Source organism: Sapajus apella, unplaced genomic scaffold (assembly GCF_009761245.1).
Source record: "Sapajus apella isolate SASKATOON/1434 unplaced genomic scaffold, GSC_monkey_1.0 scaffold89, whole genome shotgun sequence".
NCBI classification, from domain to species: Eukaryota; Metazoa; Chordata; class Mammalia; order Primates; family Cebidae; genus Sapajus; species Sapajus apella.
Window position 1 is genome coordinate 8,039,309 of NW_022437029.1, and position 12,507 is coordinate 8,051,815.

At 40.1% G+C, this 12,507-nt stretch overlaps 1 long non-coding RNA gene across 1 annotated transcript in view; it reads left to right on the forward strand.

Annotated features, from left to right (window-relative positions):
* The first annotated feature begins 3,023 nt into the window (after positions 1-3,023).
* Positions 3,024-12,507, forward strand: part of LOC116534820 — an 84,473-nt gene continuing 74,989 nt past the window's right edge. Inside the window, exon 1 of the long non-coding RNA XR_004261885.1 lies at positions 3,024-3,287. This is a non-coding gene — a long non-coding RNA (uncharacterized LOC116534820). The remainder of the gene's footprint in view (positions 3,288-12,507) is intronic.

Genomic DNA, 12,507 nt, shown 5'->3' on the forward strand with positions numbered 1-12,507 from the left:
TATTGGAAGGAGCAGAGATGGCAGACATTGTTTATCTATCATAATTGATTTCTTATGATTGTTTTGGGGATATTCCCCAAGGAGAGAGAGCTTCTCTGGTTCCCTTTAACAGTGTGGTGGTTCTGATTGCCCTGATGTCTGCCCACGACACCTGACTCAACATCTACTGGTACCTAGCAATTGTATACACGCCAGGATGTTGCAGAGCTTGCTACCTGAAAAGCCCATTCAGGTGGTTTTGCCCATCTCCAATTTCACTTCCAAAGAAAAAAAAGTCCAGTTCCACAAAAATATTGACTTCCTATCTCCCTGAGGGTTTCTGGTATTAGTTTGCTCTAAGTAGCTCATGATTTAGAGTACAAAGGCATTTCCAGAGTGCATGTTTAACAAAATGACATAGCAGATAATTGAAATTTATTTGCAATTTTCAAACTACAATAAACACAATTCTCCTTTTCTTTCATTAATAATCGCACGGCTAATGCATAGCAATCCCTCTGCAGCTTTTACAAGCAAACTTGAGCTGCTGTGTTGTAATAGCTGGAAAAGTTAATGTAGCTTGAACAAGGTTTCTAATTGTCCCTGTCTCTGTCATATTTGTCTACTTGAATGGTCCTAAATACCACAGCGATTAATTACTACAGAGCAGGTATTACAAGATGTTATCATCCTTCCCCAACTGTCTGGGTGAATGGAGAGAAGCGGGAGATTGTTACAGTGTTTCATCTTTGCTCTTCCTGTAAGGCACTTTAACCAGAAGATTTAACGTGTCAAAGTTAACTGCGTTCTCTAGCAGATATTCACATTCTAATTAAAGATTAAGAACGTAGTACATTACACTGTGATTTGTCATACATGGCTTGTTAAATAGGAAACCTACCGGGATTCCCTAACATTTTATAAACATTATTCAGGGCTTTTAATGTGGGCAAAGTGAAAGATTATTCAACTGCATTGCTGTATGGAAAGCAGGTTGCCCTCTACTCCCCATCCCCCACTGCCAACCCCAATAAATAATACAATAAGACAACTTGGGCAGTTTGGAAACTGTTTCGCTGTGGAGATTTTGTTCAAGCCACGGATCACCTCTGGTTTGTGTCTGGTGGTGGAGGCAAGATCTTAATTATTAACCCTAGGCATTTCTCTTTTTTTCTTTCTTTTTTTTTTTTTTTTTTTTTTTTTACTTTTGCTTTTGGCTGTCAGCTAAGTAGAGGAAGGTAAGAGTCTTTGTTTGAATTAGAGTGTCAAAGGACGGAATAAAGATGAAACAGTATTTCAATATGCAGCCTGAGTTTTCAGCTGATTCTCATAGCCCTGCTGCTCCTACCATATCCAGTACTAGTGGCTCAGGACCGGTTCACATTCTATGATTGCCTGAGGAATAAATTAATGAGGTTACTGAGACACTGAACATTTGCATATTCACGGATGCTTATTAGGTAGAAAGTGAATGCCAGGTGCACTGAATTTGGGGGATAGAGAATTTGTTAAGAAGTCACATCTTTCTGTCCTCCAGAAAAGGGGTGTCCTGTCACTACAAATAATATGTAGGCAAAACTCCTGCTTAATGAATATCTGAACAATTATGCTATAATGGAAAGACAAGGCAAAAGAGGGTCTTGCTTCAAAGCAGCAGAGAAACCAAGGCACTGCCCTTGTTATGAGGAGACCTGGATGTGGTGGTTCTGGAGCATAAAGGAAGCACACGCTGTTTACTCTCTTTGGATTTTATGCTTTAATTATGCTGGTGGTGTACACAGCTGAACATGATGCCATTATGCCTAACGCAAAATTATCAATTTAAGAAGACCTTTACATTTGTAAATATTATTATTGACAGGTCACCCATCCAAATTGGAGCAGGGAAAAGCTTTTCTAAGAAAATTATGTCAAAACCTGAATCACAGAATTAGGCTTGACTGTCTCTCTAAGGGGTGTCGGTACACGGTTCTGCTGTTGGTGATTTCTGCTGGGGCTGGTGTATGGAAGCACATTGTTTGAGCTGTTTGTATCTCATCATCGTGAGAAGTTTTTCCGCTGCTCTGGGTCGTGGCTTGGAGACTGCCTCCTCAGAGCTTAAATGGGCAGATTTCATGTTCTTCCCATCCTTGGGAATACTTCATAAAACAGAACGACGACAGTCCATGTTTTTTTTCAGAGCACCGTGCAGTGGGAGAGCCTGTCTTGCCTTTTTTTTTTTTTTTTTCTACCGTTTTATACAGGTATGTTTTTTTTCTATTTCTTTTTTCTTTTACTTTTTATTTCCTCTTTAAAGAAAATGATTGGCAGCCCTCAACCTCAAGGAACTGATCTATCAAAACCAAGCTGGGATAAGTATTTCTTTGAGAAATAATATGTATTTACCAACAGGCTCTATTCTGCCCCCTCATTTCACAGCGTCTGGAATATCACTTCCTTTTCCTGCCCAAAACAGGAGGTAACCCCGTATTAAGACCATCGTAGGTATACCTGTGTGTGTGTGCGTGTGTACAATTCACACACACAGCACACATATCTATTTAGAGATTCATGATATGCATTCTAAATACCTTTTAAAGTCCCTTTTATTAATTTTAAAAATATGATTTCCAACATCTGAAGAGTGTTTTCAAAGACTTTTGCCCTATTTTCTAAAATACCTTCTAAACATGAACAAGGGTCTTCCCAGAGAAAAGTCAAAGAGGCTCCTAGTGTTAATTTCTATATTGCTTAAGACTTAAGCTTTTAATTTATTTTATCAAGGCTCAGGGAGTATAGCAATTGCTGGAACAACCCCACTCCAAAAAAAAAAAAAAAAAAAGCCTGCACTTGTTTTTAAATTCAATTTGTTTTCTCACACAGATTTTTGATACACTCTTAAAATATACTAGAAATCATGATTATTTTAATGTGGCAGAGTTATAACCAGGAAATTGCATATATTTTCATAAACTGGACTGTTACAGATTTATTAATATTTGTTAATAATATCATTTTAAGAAAAATTTTTTAACGTCTTTCAATCCTGAAAGGGCCTGCTTGAAACATACACGGCAGCAAAATCACTGGAGTCCAGGGTTTTTGTCACACACACAGAGCACAGATTTTTTTGATTATGTAGATTTCTTTTCCTACTGCAGTTTCATATGCAAAGCATGCATCAGCCACATCCATGCTATCTCCTAAAGCAGTCATTCTGAAACCCAATCTGGGGACAGTGCAGACTAAATAAAATTTCATTTTGATTTGGCCTCCCGCTGCGAATGGGACTGCTTTGTCTCAGCCGACAGAACCAGCAAGCCAGAAAGGTATGTCCTGTTTTGCATGGCTGATGGTGTGTCTTGCGGCTCACAATCAGGCCGCCCTGCTCCCGGCTCCTCCACTTCCTGCTTCTCTTTCTCTTTCCCCTTCCATTTGCTCCCGTGCTGCCTGCCTTCTACCTGCAGGGCACAGCCGTGGCAAACCCGCACCGATTGTTTACTTTGGCATATGCTTAATAGCTCGCGTGGCTGTTTGCATTTTTTTTTCACTGTCTTTGTTGGTGGTGGCTTTTTTTTTTTTTCTGTTTTGGTTTTTGTTTTGCTTTCCTTTCCCACATTGGCTTTCCCTGTTTCTCAAGGTGTGGAATACTAAAATACCGACTGAAAGGAAAATCGTATAGGCGCTGCTGTGATGCTCCAGAGATTTTACTGGAAAATTTGTCATGCTGATTTTATTGTAAATTTGCAGATGCATTTAACAGCTTTGAAGGACTTTAGCTTTCATAGCCCTTTTGAGCCGCTTTGGCAGAAAAGCAATCGCCCATTTTAGAGAAGGGGGGAAATAGAGAATAAACACTCTCTTCCAATGGGACTGAACTGTTTTGCCATCTTGGTATGTTTTATGAAATGCATTGTGGTGTTTTCCTGAAGAGCTGCAAAATATGGCTCTCCTTTAAACAATGACCTTCACTGGGAGTCGTCTCATGAGAGACTGGGTTGTGTCAAATGCTCTTCTTACACTTGTCCCACCTCTAGGAGAATGTACTAGCAATCAGGGACAACCTGCTGTGATGTTCTCAGAAGAAGCTTTAGATAAGATGGCGAAGCACCAGGGACGGGCAGTGGTGGGAACTCAGTTTTCAAGCCCAAATTTCTCCTTGGAACTGTCGTTGCTTTTGACCAATTCCAGTTCATAGGATGCTATAAAAGAAATAAGTTTTTTCCCTGGCTCACATATTGGCATATCACTAATCTAAATGAAATTACAGCAAACTGGTAAAGATGAAGATAGAGTAAATGACATAAATTGCTTAAGAGAAGAGCAGAGGGAAAAGTTCACTCTGACTCTGGAGTTCTGCCCAAGTAATTCCACATAGGATATAGATTAGCAGATGAAAAATACCAATTAACCTCATAGGGACCTCACCCCATTCATCCAGGCAAAAACAAAATAAGTCACATCTTGTAACTTTGTAGAGGGTCAAAAATTAACTTTTGTCAATCCATAATGTTGTAGCCATTCCAGAGTTTTGAGGGGAATGGTCCTCCAGGGGTACTTCCTGATGCCATTTCTGAACTGTAAGGGCTGAGGTCTTTGCCATTACAATAAATTATTCTTTCACCACAAAATCTCTCAGTTCACTATTTTGCACCTGTTAGCCAAGCGCTTTGGGAGCGAAGAGTCACCAAGAGCTTTAGTAATTTGTTGATAGGGTGCCCTGCATGTTACATCTACCAGATTGAAGAACAAAATGAAAGTTAGTTAAAGAAGACATTGAGGAAACAATAGTGTGAAAATAGCACGAAATGTCATTTGGTAAAGATGCCACAGTCTCATAAGGAAGAGGAAAATGGCAGCGTGGGCCATGACTGGCAGGTCTGGATCCATAAACTGTGATTTCCAGGATCACCCAACAGTAAGTCCTTTTGCTATAGGCTTACCATCAGAGCCATTTGTTTGTTTCGTAGCTACTGATGATATTGAAAAGCCCAAATTTTCTTTTTGTGCATAAGTATAAGTATCTTTTTATTTTTTTCTGAGACAGAGTCTTACTCTGTCACCAGGCTGGAGTGCAGTGGCGCCATCTTGGCTTACGGCAACCTCCGCCTCCCAGGTTCAAGCTATTCTCCCACCTCAGCATCCCAAGTAGCTGGGAATACAGGTGCCCACCACCAGACCCAGCTAATTTTTGTATTTTGTTTGTTTGTTTTTTAGTAGAGAAAGCATTTCACCATGTTGGCCAGGACGGTCTCGATCTCTTGGCCTTATGATCCACCTGCCTTGGCCTCCCTAAGTGCTGGGATTATAGGCGTGAGCCACTGCACGCAGCCATAAATGCTCTATAACATCCATGCGTCGGAATTTTAGGGGCTTTTTTAGGTAATTAAGTGAATGTTCTAAGAAGTAAATTCTGCTATGCTGCTATACAGGCTGTCTTTAATAAAATTATTTGGCAAGAATAAAGTACTTTTTTAAAAAATTCAAATGCAAACACTAGTTTTGGAACACAAAGTGCTCAAAGAAGATTTACTTATCTATAAAAAATACATATATGCTTACAATACGTGTGTGTATGCTTACAATATGTGTGTGTATATGTGTAAATATATACACGGAGACCTAATATGTCTAACATATACATATACAGTGACTAAACCAATGATCCTATTAAAAAGAGTCACAAAGCTTATCTTGAAGATTAAAATCAATAAACATAATTAGCAGACAAAATTCTAAACTATATTTTGATTTATCATATATTAATACATGCAATATACACCAAAGGTTTATATTAAGTGATATAATTTTATTAATTGATGTGTTCCTCTTGAATTCCATCTGCAGGAGGCAATTATTATGGTATGATTTAAGCTACCATGTGATCTGGGGAGATGTACCCCTCAATGCCTTAGCGTAGGTCTGTGTATCTCCGCTTTCGGTGTCTGTTATGCCTGATGCAGGTCGTCTTCCAAGTTTTAGTCCATATGTTTCAAACACACGATAACGCAATGCGTCTGCAAGCACTATACATAATAATCTGAGAGAAATATTGAAGATAAAGGCTGTCATGGTGACCCTTGGCATGTGAGTTTAGTTTCTATACCTTTTGTTTGCTAATATTGTGATGACCATAATCTGATCTTACATATTTCGTTAGCTGGACCCTTCTCCAAGTAAGAGAAAGAATACTAGCTGTAGATAAATGTAAATTGTGGCGAAAGACAGAGAATTCAGTTTTCTACCCACCCTTCTACCTTCCCCATCTTGGAAACAGTCAGGATGCTCAAGAATGTTCTCTGGAGGGAATGAGCGAGCGTGTGAATCTTGCTGGTGGAGTGCATAGCGGAAGTGCAGCAGGCGCTTGTATCGGCAGGAGCCTGGCTCCACCTCACCTAGCTCTCAGTACTCATGAGGGGAAGAAAGAGATTTAAGAGACACCAGTTCTCACTTTTAGGGCCACATAAACTCCCCAGGCCTGTAGACCCAGTGAAAATGTATGCTCATTTTTCGAAGGAAATAACTTACATGACGCGTGCAAACTGGGCTGAATAGACACTCTCCAAATGTAAAGAATTCATGAGTTCTAAGCAGGTCAGATCCAGCTACGGAAGAGTCATGAGTGGCAAGGAAGGAGAATCATAAAACTCTCTGGAAAGGTCAGTATATTTAAAAAAAAAAAAAGGAACACTATTTATTTACATTTATTTATTTATACATACTCTGTAACTACTTTCTGGTTACAAAGAGCACATACCATATGGAGAGATTAAAGAAAAGCAGCATTTTAAAAAGTCAGTTATATGGAAAATGCATTTTTGATTTCTGTGGGCAAGGTAGTTAAAACAGAAAACAATAAAAAGATTGCTAGTCAGATTGCAGCTACTGAGTTTGAGTGAGGTATTACTGACAAAACATCTTCGAGTTACTTCTCAAAGCGCAATACTAGACTTGGAATACAACTGCTTGTGTTGTTTTAATACAAATAGTTATATTTGATAGGAAGGTCATTTATTGTACCAGTCTTAGTCAGAAAAAAATTCCCTGCTATTAAGATGTATATGGTAGGCTGGTCTCGGTGGCTCACGCCTGTAATCCCAGCACTTTGGGAGGCTGAGGCGGGTGGATCACGAGGTCAAGAGATCGAGACCATCCTGGTCAACATGGTGAAACCCCGTCTCTACTAAAAATACAAAAAATTAGCTGGGCATGGTGGCACGTGCCTGTAATCCCAGCTACTCAGGAGGCTAAGGCAGGAGAATTGCCTGAACCCAGGAGGCTGAGGTTGCAGTGAGCCGAGATCACGCCATTGCACTCCAGCCTGGGTAACAAGAGCGAAACTCCGCCGCAAAAAAAAAAAAAAAAAAAAAAAAAAAATGTATATGGTAATAATAAATGACTTCCCAGACACAGAAATTACATCAAGAACATCAAACACTCAGATTTTCTGTTTAGACTTAGGAAACCTTGGGAAATCCCCATATTTCACAGATTAGGGCAGATATTGGGGTGAGATAAGTCATTGAAAATTTTCAAACCTATTTTACTGTTGGAGAGAAGACTTCCACTTGACCTGTCAGATCACAAGTTGTATCATCTCATCAGAGAAATTCTGTAAAGTATCTCTTCCACACACAGAAATAATCTCAGACCTCAATGTTTCATCTCTTGGACGTGTCCAGCAAATCTTAAATCCTGGAATAAAGAGACCCTGGATATTAAAGCTGATAGCCTAGAGAGTCTTCAGATGTGTTTGTCCTCAAAAAATGTAAGAATTGACACAACCTTTCTTACAAAGCCCACATCAAAATGGCCATTGTCCTTGTCACATATTTAGGTAGAGAGAAGCCCTCTGGTTAAGCTTCATTGGCTACTCTTGGTTAGTTGAGGCATGGGTGCTGCTGTCACAGGTAAAAGAGTCTCACAGCAGCCACTGGAGATGGACCACCGGCCAGTGAGCTGGATTGAGCTCATGGCGGGGACTCAGGATTCTACAAAGAGACCTGAGTTGAGACCATGTCCACTGGAGGAGTTGCATGCTCTTTTCCTATCATCCTATACAAGCCAAAGTAAAAGACCATGAGCTCACCAGCTCCAGACTGTGGCCAGGAATGCAAGCAGCCATCTAGAGATCAGATAGGAGGTGGATTCAGCAACGGGAGTGCCAGAAGATAATGCAAGGGCTCCACATGAATCCGAGAAGTCCTACTTACTCTCATAGCCAGTAGGATCCATTAATTGCACTCACCTTTCCTCACACACCAGGACATCATCTTAGGGGAAGATGCGGGGGGAGGGGGTGAATACATAAGAGATTGGGCATTTTATCCAAATGGAAGAATGAACACCAACTGAGAAAGACAGCTTAAATTATCAAGCCTGACAGCTCCAAACTTGATGGGACATTTAATTAATTTCTCTTCTCTACCTTCATTCACTACTGATTGAGGGCTTGGGAAGAAGCCTAGATAAGCTGCAACCAAAATAAAGAAAATAAATTTTATTTTTTATTTTATATACAAAATGTATTATGATTGAAATTCTGCAACCCAGCTACACTTGAAAGATCCTAGATTTTCCCTTAAATGTCCACCATCAGTGACCCAAAGAAATGTTAGAAACTTCATATGCCAGTCTCATTATCAAGCAAGTATTGGCTGCAATAAGTTACATTAATCTTCTTCAGTACCTACCATGCAATGTAACGTTAATTCCAGAGGATAAGATGCCTGCAGAGTATGGATTTCTCACAGCTATTTCTCCATTTCCTGAAGGGATATTTGATGCACAGAAGCTGATCCCAGTTGGACTACCAATATCTCAAGTCTGAGTCCTTGGTTATTTCATGGACCACACTCAACAGGTGCCCACACAGAGGCAGTTTCTCTTTCTGAGAAATTTAAAATTTGAAGCACAGAAGGCCACTTGCTTGGGCTCGTTGAAACTGAGTGCATACACATCAGCACAGCAGAAGACACATGCGTTTTATTTCTTATTCCAGAAGAATAAGAAATTCTTGCTCAACTCATGTCGAGTTCCTTGAAATGCCACAGTGTTATCTCAGTCAATTCCCTCCCTTCTGCTTAGGTTTATTAGAGTTCACTTCTGTTGTTTTCCTCTTAAGAGTATTCTATACTACCTACAAATAGGTGAGAAAAATTCTCATCAATCAGTATAACATCTGAGAACTTTCATTGTGTAGCCCAAGGAAGGAAGAATAGAGATGGTAAATGCTCACTCAGTTTTGGGCTTGTGTCCACACACTAAAACTGAAGGGTTGCTGAATTTGGTAATGGTTGTAAATGTTCTCTATTTCAACCAGACGTTTTCTAAAAAGGCACATAAATGTCTTCAGGAATACCAACAGTTTCTAACACAAGGATGCCATCTTACAAAATTAAATGTTCTACGGCATTGTCCATAAAGTAACTTTCCAAAAGTTATGCAACGTTTCTTCTATCCTCTTGGTATGTTTATTCATGTAAAGCATGTATCAGATTAACTGCAAGCAGAAAACTAACTTAGAATTGAAGATAAGACTCCAAAGAATCAAGTAGTATCGTAACAGTGAAGAATAAAGGCAGAACCAAGCCACTACCATAGGAATCTAGACACAATTGGGATCTAATTATTTCCTACATAGTGAGCAAGGCAGGAGTTTTGGGATACTCAAGGAAAATGAAGAGAAACCTAAATGTTTAAGCCATAAATTATTTTGAAGGTTTGCTACTAAAACATGGTTTTTAGATGGCGCCATTAAATCAGATTTATCTCCTGGGGATTGAGAAGAAAGCCACCCAGCCTGCCCCACGCAGAGCAGTCTTTGCTCAAGTGATGCGAAGAGGGCCTTAGAAGTATTTCTTCTGCTTTTCGTCCTGAGCAGCCTTCCAAACACTTCCATAGGAACCCCAATTGGTAATTGAAAGAGAATAGGTAGTGTGATGAATAAGGCATAAAATAAGGCTTGGTCCTCACTTAAAAGATCACTTTGTAATGTTTTATGTAATAATAGAGTAACACAAATTATTAGTACTGTTATATATACATATGTGTGTGTGTGTGTGTGTGTGTGTGTGTGTGTGTGTGTGTGTGTAGGCAGGTAGCTAGATAGGTAAAATAGAAGAATGAATATAGAAATAGACTACTGTAGGGGGTAAGGCTTCATCTCATTGTTTCAATGGTTTGCTCTATGCCTGTGTAAAGGGCAAAAGAAGGTGAATGTAGCTGTACCATTACCACCCGCCCACATTAAGGATGCATTTATTTCCCTCTAGCCCATTACAGACTGCTGTGCGTTTCACTTCCAGACTCTTTTTGCTTGTTAAAAAAAATATATTTGAATCTTTTAATATTAAAAAAGGTTTTAAAGGAAAACAATGTATTTTGGAACTGACATATTTTTCCAAGACGCAGTAACTATTTATAGGCTAGCTAAATGACGACTGTTTTTTCTTACCAGCTATCTATCAGTATTTGGAGAGCGTGAGCACTAATGAAGGTGAAGAACTAGGTGGAACAAGGGGATAGGGTTTAGAGTAATGGGATGAAATTAAGAAAAGGGAAATTTGGGCTGATTACCAATTACCAGTTGAAAATCTTCTTAATGTTGAGGTCTATTAGACTGTAGGGTAATCTTCCAAGGGAAGTGGTGGGACTCCCATTGCTTAGATGTTTAAAATTAGAGTGGACAGAACACTATCAAGAACACCCTGTGGTGAAAGATCCACCCCGTTGTGTGGAATGAGTGAGTTCACCTTGGGGGCCTTTTCAGGCTCCAGCCTCCGTGTGACCTGGGGAGAGAAGAGAAGCAAAGCCACTCTGACCTGCCCCACACAGCTCAGGCTTCCACCAAGTGATGAAGGGCAGGGTTTAAAAATACCTCGTCTGCTTTTCATGTGGAGCAGCCTTCCAGACACTTCGATAGGAATCCCAATGAGGCAGTGCTGTTGGCAACAAACACCTTCCCAAGATACCTTTTCCACCTGAAAAACTGACATCTGTCTGAGACTTAACAAAAAACAATATTTCGTGTCATGTTGTCGGGTGGCACTCTGACTTTCAGTAAAGTAAAAATGAGAGTGGCTAGCAAGTGACTTTGTAATAACTTGTCTCTCATGATGTTTGTGGGTGTATGTATTTTCTCACTCCTGAAAGACAAAGGTATAGAGGGAATGGGAGGTGAAAAAGAGAGTTTGGAACTGAGAAAGAACAGGACTGATTAGCAACTGATACAAATCCGGCCATGTTCCGGGGACCTACAAAGGTTAATATCAGTGATTGCTTCAACAGTGGGTGTTTCCCATTGTTCCCCAGGGAGCCCATCTCAGTACCTGGAAGTCAAATTCAGAAGAGGGTCTTGAATTTAATGGGAACGTTTCTGAAAATTATTACATTAGAGCAGACACAGTTATATCCTCCGATTTTAATGAAATACTATTTTGTGCTCTTTGATAGGCCTTGTGTCAGTTATAATGAAGTGGAAAAGAATATTAGATCCACATGGTATTAGATGGTGTCTTTTCAGAATTTATTCCAGGTTAAATAAGAATATCTAGCGTCAAAAGAAAGACAGAAGAAGTATGACATGAGCTAATGCATACCTGTGTATAAATTGTTGATCTGAGGGGTTGGTAGGAGCCAGAGACATCAGTGATGAAAATCTGACACACAGCACCTCTCATAACTGGAGGTGAGGCAAGAGTTGAAACATCAAGCTAAGGCTGGAGGGAGCTTGTGCCCTGAAAGTCTCTATTAAGTACAATGGTCTTCTCTGTGAAGTAGAATGCTACAGACCCCTTCTTCCTTCACCTTTAGTCTGCCTGCCTAGTAGCCAGTGGTTACTGAAGCACTCCTTGGTCTATAAAGAAGGTAATTTGGGGAAAGAAGAGATAGGCATAATACGGGGCTTCCATTTCTCTTCTGACAAGTGTGTGTACATGTGAGGGTTAAGAAAAGAGAGTACAATTATATCTTACATGTTCCGTGTGCTGTTCCAGTTTCCCAATTCCGCCCCACAATGAATTCTTTCTGTTTTTATGAGTTTAATGTTTTTTCTTGATTTCACATCTCTGCAAGCTAAGTCAGTCAATAAAAATATCTAACTTCTTCTAGTTTCACACATGAAATAGATATTTTCCGGAAAAAAAATATTATCTCCTTTTCCCTTTGGGGGAAAAATTTCTTCAGAAACATGGTTTTACACAAGGAAATATATGTTTTAGAGTTCACTTACATGTAATCTATTGCTTTTTTTTTTTTTGAGATAGAGTCTCATGCTTGTTGCCCAGGCTGGAGTGCAGGGGTGCGATCTCGGCTCATGCAGCCTCCACCTCCCGGGTTCGAGCAAGCCTGCTACCTCAGCCTCCGGAGTAGCTGGGATTACAGCTGCGTGCCACCATGCCTGGCTAATTTTTGTTATTTTTAGTAGAGACGGGGTTTTGCCATGTTAGCCAGGCTGGTCTTGAACTCCTGATGTCAGTATGATCCGCCCACCTCACCCTCCCCAAGTGCTGGGATTGCAGTCATGAGCCACCGCGCTGAGCCACATGC